The sequence below is a fragment of the Canis lupus genome, unplaced genomic scaffold (genome assembly GCF_011100685.1).
Source record: "Canis lupus familiaris isolate Mischka breed German Shepherd unplaced genomic scaffold, alternate assembly UU_Cfam_GSD_1.0 chrUn_S1353H1533, whole genome shotgun sequence".
Taxonomy (NCBI): domain Eukaryota; kingdom Metazoa; phylum Chordata; class Mammalia; order Carnivora; family Canidae; genus Canis; species Canis lupus.
This window is the reverse complement of record NW_023330180.1, coordinates 15,001-23,135: the sequence shown is the minus strand read 5'-3', so window position 1 is coordinate 23,135 and position 8,135 is coordinate 15,001. Positions and strand designations below refer to the sequence as shown.

The 8,135-nt window shown below is 51.1% G+C and overlaps 1 long non-coding RNA gene and 1 pseudogene across 3 annotated transcripts in view; one reads left to right on the top strand and one right to left on the bottom strand.

Moving 5' to 3' along the window:
* Positions 1-5,780: 5,780 nt before the first annotated feature.
* On the top strand, positions 5,781-6,797 carry LOC119878271 (annotated as a pseudogene). The gene has a single exon (XR_005386730.1). The product of XR_005386730.1 is annotated as an NHP2-like protein 1 (transcript).
* A 150-nt stretch (positions 6,798-6,947) lies between these two features.
* LOC119878270 overlaps positions 6,948-8,135 on the bottom strand; it is a 1,324-nt gene continuing 136 nt past the window's right edge. Inside the window, exons 1-3 of one of the 2 annotated variants that reach the window (XR_005386729.1) lie at positions 8,059-8,135; positions 7,768-7,915; positions 6,948-7,617 (exon numbers count right to left, since the gene is read on the bottom strand). The exon at positions 8,059-8,135 is cut by the window's right edge and continues 136 nt beyond it. This is a non-coding gene — a long non-coding RNA (uncharacterized LOC119878270). The remainder of the gene's footprint in view (positions 7,618-7,767; positions 7,916-8,058) is intronic. The other variant, XR_005386728.1, reaches the window with a different exon arrangement.

Sequence of the window (8,135 nt, the reverse complement as noted above, 5' to 3'; positions counted from 1 at the left end):
AACTTAAGAGTAAAAAAAATGGAGGGCAGCCCCGGTGGCGCAGCGGTTTGGCGCCACCTGCAGCCTGGGGTGTGATCCTGGAGACCCGGGATCCAGTCGCACATCGGGCTCCCTGCATGGAGCCTGCTTCTCCCTCTGTGTCTCTGCCTCTCTCTCTCTCTCTCTCTCTCTCTCTCTCTCAATAAAAAAATCCTTTAAAATAATAAACAAACAAACAACGAATGAATGAATGAATGCACGAACGAACAAATAAATAAATAAAATTTAAAGAGTTTCAAAAAAGAGAGTAAAAAAATGGAATGGAAAGATAACTTGGCGAGGAGGATGTGTGAACGTATGTAATGCCGCTGAGCGACTCTAGGCTTAGAAAGGGTTACAAGGTTCCATCGTAGGTGACGCCTGTCTTTTGGACCACAACCGAAACACAAAACAAGACCTCCTGTCCCTGGCTCAGAGTAAGGGAGTTCCTGGGTCAGGCTGGAGGGGGTTCCTGTGGTCCGCAGAGTGCAGAACCCCGGTTCAGCCATCTGGACTCTTTTCTTCCTGTCCGCGGAGACAGGCGTGGTCGCAGACGGCACACTCCTGTAAAGGCAAGGCCAGAAGGAAGAACTTCAGCATTTCTTTTGCTCTTCTTTTCTGTTCTTCCGGTTGTTGTGGTTCCGGTGTCGTTGAGCCTCAGCATTTCCAAGCACCTCGTAGGGGCAACCTGGGAGGCTCGCTGGGGTTAAGCAGCTGACTCTCGGTTTCGTCCGCCAGGAGGTGGCACTCTTGACTCGCCCAGTGAGGACGCGGCGACCTCTGGAAGGAAGGTATCAGGCTCACGGTTTCCGAGGGGCTCCGGTGGCTCCCGAGAAGTGGATCTGAGTGTCTCCAGGCTGTCTGATCCTATCTGAGTCTTAGGATGCGATTCCAGGGGCCCCTGGCCCGCTCGGTCAATAGAGATCACTTTGACAAATGGACCCCGGGGGCCGGGGCCGGGGCCGGGGCCGGGTGGGGGGCGGGGGGGGGGGGGGAGAAAGGGAGGGGAGGGAGGAGGGGAGGGCGGCGTGGGGACCGGGGGAGGTCGAAAGAAAGAAAAACAGACGCCATTCTACTCAAGGAAGGCCTTGGTGATACAGCGGATCCTTCCAACGGTGTCTGGTGGCAATGAGCACGGATTCCCACCGACCTTCTGAAGAGGATTTAACAATCGCCAAAAAAAAAGGAAGATGACTCACTGAGAGTTTCTGAACTCTGTTCAGGGTTTCGTGGACCTCATTCAGTTCCACGTTGTTCCTTTCTGTTCGGTTTCCATGCAGCTTTTTCATTAGTTCCGGCAACTCCTACTGTATGTAGTTGGACAATCTCAGGGTGACCAGATACCGGGATTCGTCCAGAGTCCTTTCCGCGAATCTTCTGAAAAGTGGACCGCATTGTTGCAAGACCCTCCTAACAACACCTGCACGTGACAGGGAGGTCACCCACGGAGGGACGTGCCTAAAGACCCAATGAGAATTCATTATAATGCAGTCGAGAGGAAAATCCGACCAGTTTCTGTCACACACACATACACACACACACACACACACACACACACACACAACACACATGCACGTACGCAGAGCATTTAAACAGTTCGAATGTGGAGTGACGGCACTCTACCAGGACACGTTACAAGTTTAGGAATTTCATTTCCTGTTCGGAACACCGGCAGCATTCACCCACACAATATAATCTAAGAGGGCTTATGATTCTTTGTCTGACAGTGCTTCTCATGTGCCTTCCCATAGCAGGTAAACGACCTATAGTAGTCAAGAGACTCTATTTAGGGTTTGGCATTCTGGGATCCGCTGAGAATCCACGAACGGATGAAGGGACCAGTAGACAGACAGACAGGCAGCCAACCAGCCAACCAAAAACATCTCAGAAGTTTTCAAGGCACATGCCTACAAAGGATCACGGATCATAACAAAACGGAAATCTTCAGTGTCTCTTTCGCCGAGGTGGCCCCTAGGAGATTCTACAGGTGCTTTTAGAGTTGTCCCCAAAATGAAGCTCCTTTACCGTGGAGAAGTTTTCACTCTTACGTAGTAGGGGAAGACCGGATACAAACGAACCCAAAAAATAAAATAAATAAGTAAATACCAAAAAAAGTGAAACAAGAACAACCAAAAAAAAAAAAAAAAAAAAGGGAATCTAAAAACCTTGCTGTTCTGGGCAGGTAAAGGGAGACACACACACACACACACACACACACACACACCCCCCAAAAAACAAACAAAAAAACCCCAACCAAACCACACCAAACCAAGCCAACCAACCAAACAAAAAAGCACCTTGTCTTTGTCTTTTCTTCTCTGTTCACACTCTTATCAAGAGTAGACTACCAATGCAAGAGAATCTCGCCATTTTAGCAGAGAGAAGAGCCAAATCTCAGTTGTACACCAGTGTAGTAGTAAAAACCCACTTCTCCCAATCTCAGTCCGTCCTGACCACGCCTGCAATCCCTTTTCAAAGAGTCTGCTTCTGGGACGCCTTGGGTGGCTCAGCGGTGGAAGGTCTGCCTTTGGCTCAGGGCCTGATCCCAAGGGTCCTGGGATCCAGACCCACATCGGGCTCCCCACGTGGAGCCTACTTCTTCCCCTGCCTGTGTCTCTGCCTCTCTCTCTCTCTCTCTCTCTCTCTCTCTCTCTCTGTGTGTGTGTCTCTCTGTCTGTCTCTCTCTTTCTCTGTCTCTGCCTCACTGTGTCTCTGTGTCTGTCTCTCTGTCTCTGTCTCTCTTTATCTCTCTGCCCCTTTTCTCTGTCTCTTTGTCTCTCTCTCCCCTTCTCTCTGTCTCTGCCTCTCTCTGTGTCTGTCTCTCTGTGTCTCTCTGCCTCTCTTTTCTCTGTCTCTCTCTCTTTGTCTCTCTCTCCCCTTCTCTCTGTCTCTGTCTCTGCCTCTGTTTATCTCTCTGCCTCTCTTTTCTCTGTGTCTCTCTCCCCTTCTGTCTCTGTCTCTCTTTATCTCTCTGTCTCTCTCTTTGTCTCTCTCTCTCTCCCTGTCTCTCTCCTTCTCTGTGTCTCTCTCTTTCTCTATCTCTGTCTCTCTTTGTCTCTGTCTTGCTTTCTCTGTCTCTCTCTATCTCTCTGTGTCTCTGTCTCTGTGCCTCTGTCTCTCTTTGTCTCTCTCTTTCTCTGTCTTTCTCTCTGTCTCTCTCTGTCTCTGTTACTCTCTCTCCTTCTCTCTGTCTCTCTCTGTCTCTGTCTCTCTCCCATGAATACATAAATAAAATCCAAAAAAATAAAAAACAGAAAACAAAAAACAAATCTCAAAAATCTCCTTCATAAATCCCTTCTATAATTTCTTTTTCCATTCCGTCCGTCTTAAGTGTTCTTTCTCTAAATAGCCAGGCTTTGGGACGCCCCTGTGCCTCAGCGTTTGAGCGTCTGGCTTCAGCTCAGGGCGTGATCCCAGACTCCTGGGACCGAGTCCCATATCAGGGTCCTCGCATAGAGCCTGCTTCCCTTGTCTCTGCCTGTCCCTGTGTCTCTCGTGAATAAGTAAATAAAATCTTAAAAAAAAAAAAAAAAAAGCCAGAGTCATTTCAGGACAGATTCATTTTCTTTTTTATTTTATTTTGTTTATTTATGATAGAGAGAGAGAGAGAGAGAGAGAGAGAGGCAGAGACACAGGCAGAGGGAGAAGCAGGCTCCATGCACCGGGAGCCTGATGTGGGATTCGATCCCAGGTCTCCAGGATCGTGCCCTGGGCCAAAGGCAGGCGCCAAACCACTGCGCCACCCAGGGATCCCCGATTCATTTTCTTTAACCACCACCCGTATTTTCATGCCTTGTATCTATTCTACATGTCTCCTACTATCTCACACACAGAGGTTGTTTTCCTTATCGTTAACCAGTAGTCTCGATTCCATGTGGCAGATTTTTTAAAATTGTACTTATTTTACACTTTTTGAGAGAGGAGAGAGAGAGAGAGAGAGAGAGAGAGAGAGAGAGAGAACTTTGTGAAGGGGGAAGAGAGGGAGGGAGGGAGACAGAGACAGAGACATAGGCAGAAGCAGGCTCCCCACAAGGAGCCAGATGTGGAAAGGGGTCCGGACTCGGATACCCCCCCCCCCCGCCGCCCCAGAATTGGGCCCTGACCCAAAGGCCGATGCTCAACCCCTCAACCGCTGAGCCACCCAGGCGGCAGACTGTTAACTCCTAGAAACCTCAGTCTCTGGTGAAAAGTCAGTAGGAACCACGGGCACATTGTCTATCGTACCAGAAATCCTTAGATTGTCAAATGTATGAATACATGTAATAGTTTTTAGAAACACGTGTGTGTGTGTGTGTGTGTGTGTGTGTGTGTGTGTGTGTGTGTATGTATTGTTGGGCTGGCTGAGAGACAGGGGCACCCAAAATGGCGGACATCTCAAACTGGGTCAAAATGGCTGATCTTCCCGTCAAAGCATCCCTGACCACCACATCATCTCCAGTGAGTCGAAGCCTAGATGGGAAACCGAAACTTTCCATCCAGGAACCGCCCCCGCCCCCTCCCCATCGTCTGATACTATCCCCCCCCACCCCCAGCCAATCACCTAAGGACACGGTGTTCCCTTGTCTAATTTGGATCCAGAGTCGGAACCAAGAAGGCTTCAAAACCCCCACAGTCCCCAACCCCGCGCGACTTCCCTGACTCTGGCCACCTCTCCGAGTCATGGAACCTCACCCAGGAGCGCTCCCCATTAAAGCACTCTCCTACCTACTGCCTGGCTCTGCTGGTTTTTTATTTCTCCGCTGTTCATTTTGTAAAAACCTAACATGTAGGACACAATTTTTTTTTTAAGATTTAAGAGGGGGGGGGGGGGGGCAAAGACACAGAGGGAGAAGCAGGCTCCAGTGCAGGGAGCCTGACGTGGGACTCGATCCCGGGACTCCAGGATCACGCCCTGGGCTGAAGGCGGCACTAAAACGCTGAGCCACACGGGCTGCCCTGTATGATACAATTGTGAAGGAAGCACGAAACAGGGGATCCCTGGGTGGCTCAGCGGTCCTGCAGGGTGCCCGCTTCTCCCTCTGCCCGTGTGTGTGTGTGTGTGTGTGTGTGTGTGTGTGTGTGTGTGATGAATTGTGAATTAAAATTAAAAAAAAAAAAAGAGGAAGGAAAAGAGAAACGAACAAACCAACCTGAAACACGTTTAGTGACACACCCAGGTATCTGCAGGTTTCCTGAATCAGACAAAAGAGAAACACAAAAACTGAGGTGGGGGGAGGGGGGGGGGGAGGAAGAAAAGGGCAAGGGGTGGGGGAGGAAAACCCAACACCACAAAACAAAAAAACCACCTTGGGTGTCTTACTGACTCACACTTTAGTATTTTACCTTTCTGTTGGAAAGACAAAAAGAAAAAAAAAAAAAAAAAAAAGGAAAGACAGACGCCAGGTATCCGATGAACTGAACCCAATTTATCAATTAAGCTAGTTACACCTTCAAAGTTCCAGGTCACCAAAGATTTGGGAAGCTATTGTAAAAGTTTAACCTATAGACCTTTTTTCATTTTTTTTTAATTTATTTATTTATGATAGTCGGGGGGGGGGGGAGAGAGAGAGAGAGAGAGAGAGAGAGAGAGAGAGAGAGAGAGAGAGAGGAGAGAGAGAGGCAGAGACATAGGCAGAGAGAGAAGCAGGCTCCATGCACCGGGAGCCCGACGTGGGACTCGATCCCGGGTCTCCAGGATCGCGCCCTGGGCCAAGGGCAGGCGCCAAACCGCTGCGCCACGCAGGGATTCCCCCCTTTTTTCATTTGTTTCTTTTTCTTTTTTTTTTAACCTGCTTGCTCGTCACAAGGAAAAGTACACGAGACGGACAAAATCGATCATTTGAAGTAGTTTCCGTGGACAAATCCTCAGAGGCACAACTCCACTAATCCGTTGAGTTCACAGCAAAGTTGAGTACGCCCGTCCCTCGGGGCCTGGACCCTCCGGCATGGGCATGGCATCCGGGTGGGTCCCGGTGGAACAAGGGGATAAGTAGTTCTCCTTTTCTTTTCTGTGCCTGTGGGTCTAACAAGACACCACACGTGTCTTGTTTCTTTGTAATGAGGTGGCGGAAGGGTCTATCTCGATCACCACCATTCCAGGCCCACAAACTGTGACGGGAGCACAGCACATCCCACCGCCCACCCCAACGGCGGCGGGGGCGGGGGCGCGTGGGGACAAAACCGGTTATCCGTATGAAGTGTGACGGTGATAGGTAGCTCCCAGGACACGTCTTTTTACAGGAAACCCACAGGGACCGCGGATACGCAGAGATGACTGAGGCTGATGTGAATCCGAAGGCCTACCCCCTGGCAGATGCCCACCTCCCCAAGAAACTCCTGGACGCGTGTTCAGCAGTCCCGTAACTACAAGCAGCTTCGGAAAGGAGCCCACGAAGCCACCAAAACCCTCTGTGGAGAGGCATCTCTGAGTTCATCCTGATGGCTGGCTGCAGACGCCGAGCCCCTGGAGATCATCCCGCACCGTCCGCCGCCCGCCTGCCTGCCTGCCGCGTGAAGAGAAGAACGTGCCCTACGTGTTCGTGCGCTCCAAGCAGGCCCTCGGGCGGGCCTGCGGGGGGTCCGGGCCTGTCCTCGCCTGTCCCGTCACCATCCAAGGAGGCTCGCAGCCAAAGCCGCAGATCCAGTCCATTCAGCAGTCCATCGAAAGGCTCTTCGTGGAAACCGCTGGCCTCTGTCCCACCCCTCACGGAGCCCAGCCCTCCCCCCTGGGGTTGTGTCTACCGTCTGCGTTCGCATGTAGTTTCTCCAGCTGCCTTCTCTCGTTCTTTTTTTTTTTTTAAATTTTTATTTATTTATGATAGTCACAGAGAGAGAGAGAGGCAGAGACACAGGCAGAGGGAGAAGCAGGCTCCCCGCAGGGAACCCGATGCGGGCACACGAGCCCAGGGTACCCCTTCCACCTCCCCAACCCCCGCCCCGCATCCCCGAGGCCGCCCAACCACTGAGCCACCCAGGCGTCCGTCCCTCTTTTCCTTTCTCTTATCCGTCAACCTTCCAGCCTTCCGCCTCCACCTCCGCCTGTTCCTTCATCTCGGTTTCCTCCTGGAAAACAGGCTTTGTCCGTGGTTGCCTCCCTCTCAGCCCTCTGAAAGAGGTGGAGTGGGTTGGGCATCAGTTCTGGTGCTCGTGCGTGCGTGTGGACTTGGGATTTCCGGCGTCCGCCTGCCTGGCCTGCTTTCCCCGTCTTCTTCATGATTTGGACTCAAGGGAAGTGGCGGGGGGGGGGGGGGGGGGGAGATCGGGTCCTTATTTCTCTGGACCACCTCTTGGGTCCCATCCCACGAGGCATCTTTCTGATGGGGTGACCTAGAAGTCCGAACGTAGGGAGGGAGAGAGAGAGAGAGAGAGAGAGAGACAGAGGAGAGAGGAGAGAGGAAGGGGCAGAGACCTAGGCAGAGGGAGAAGAAGCAGGCTCCACGCAAGGACACAAACAAACCTTCCAAAAAAAGAGAAGGAAAAAAAAGGTAAACTTGCGGCAACGGCCCGGCCGCTCGGGGGTCGAGCTCCGCCTTCAGCCCAGGGCGTGGTCCTGGAGACGCGGGCTCAGAGTCCCAGGTCAGGCGCTCTGGATGGAGCCTGCTTCTCCGTCTCCGTCTGTGTCTGATGAAAGAAAGAAAGAAAGAAAGAAAGAAAGAAAGAAAGAAAGAAAGAAAGAAAGAAAAGAAAAGAAAAGAAAGAAAAGAAAATGAATAAATAGTAAGTAAGCAAGTAAGTACGTACGTACATACATACATACATAAATGCACATACATACAAACAAAGACAAACTCGGGGCAACGGCCCGGCCGCTCGGGGGTCGAGCTCCGCCTTCAGCCCAGGGCGTGGTTCTGGAGACGCGGGCTCAGAGTCCCAGGTCAGGCGCTCTGGATGGAGCCTGCTTCTCCGTCTCCGTCTGTGTCTGATGAAAGAAAGAAAGAAAGAAAGAAAGAAAGAAAGAAAGAAAGAAAGAAAGAAAGAAAAGAAAATGAATAAATAGTAAGTAAGCAAGTAAGTACGTACGTACATACATACATACATAAATGCACATACATACAAACAAACCTTCCAAAAAAAGAGAAGGAAAAAAAAGAGAAACTAGGGGCAACGGCCCGGCCGCTCGGGGGTCGAGCTCCGCCTTC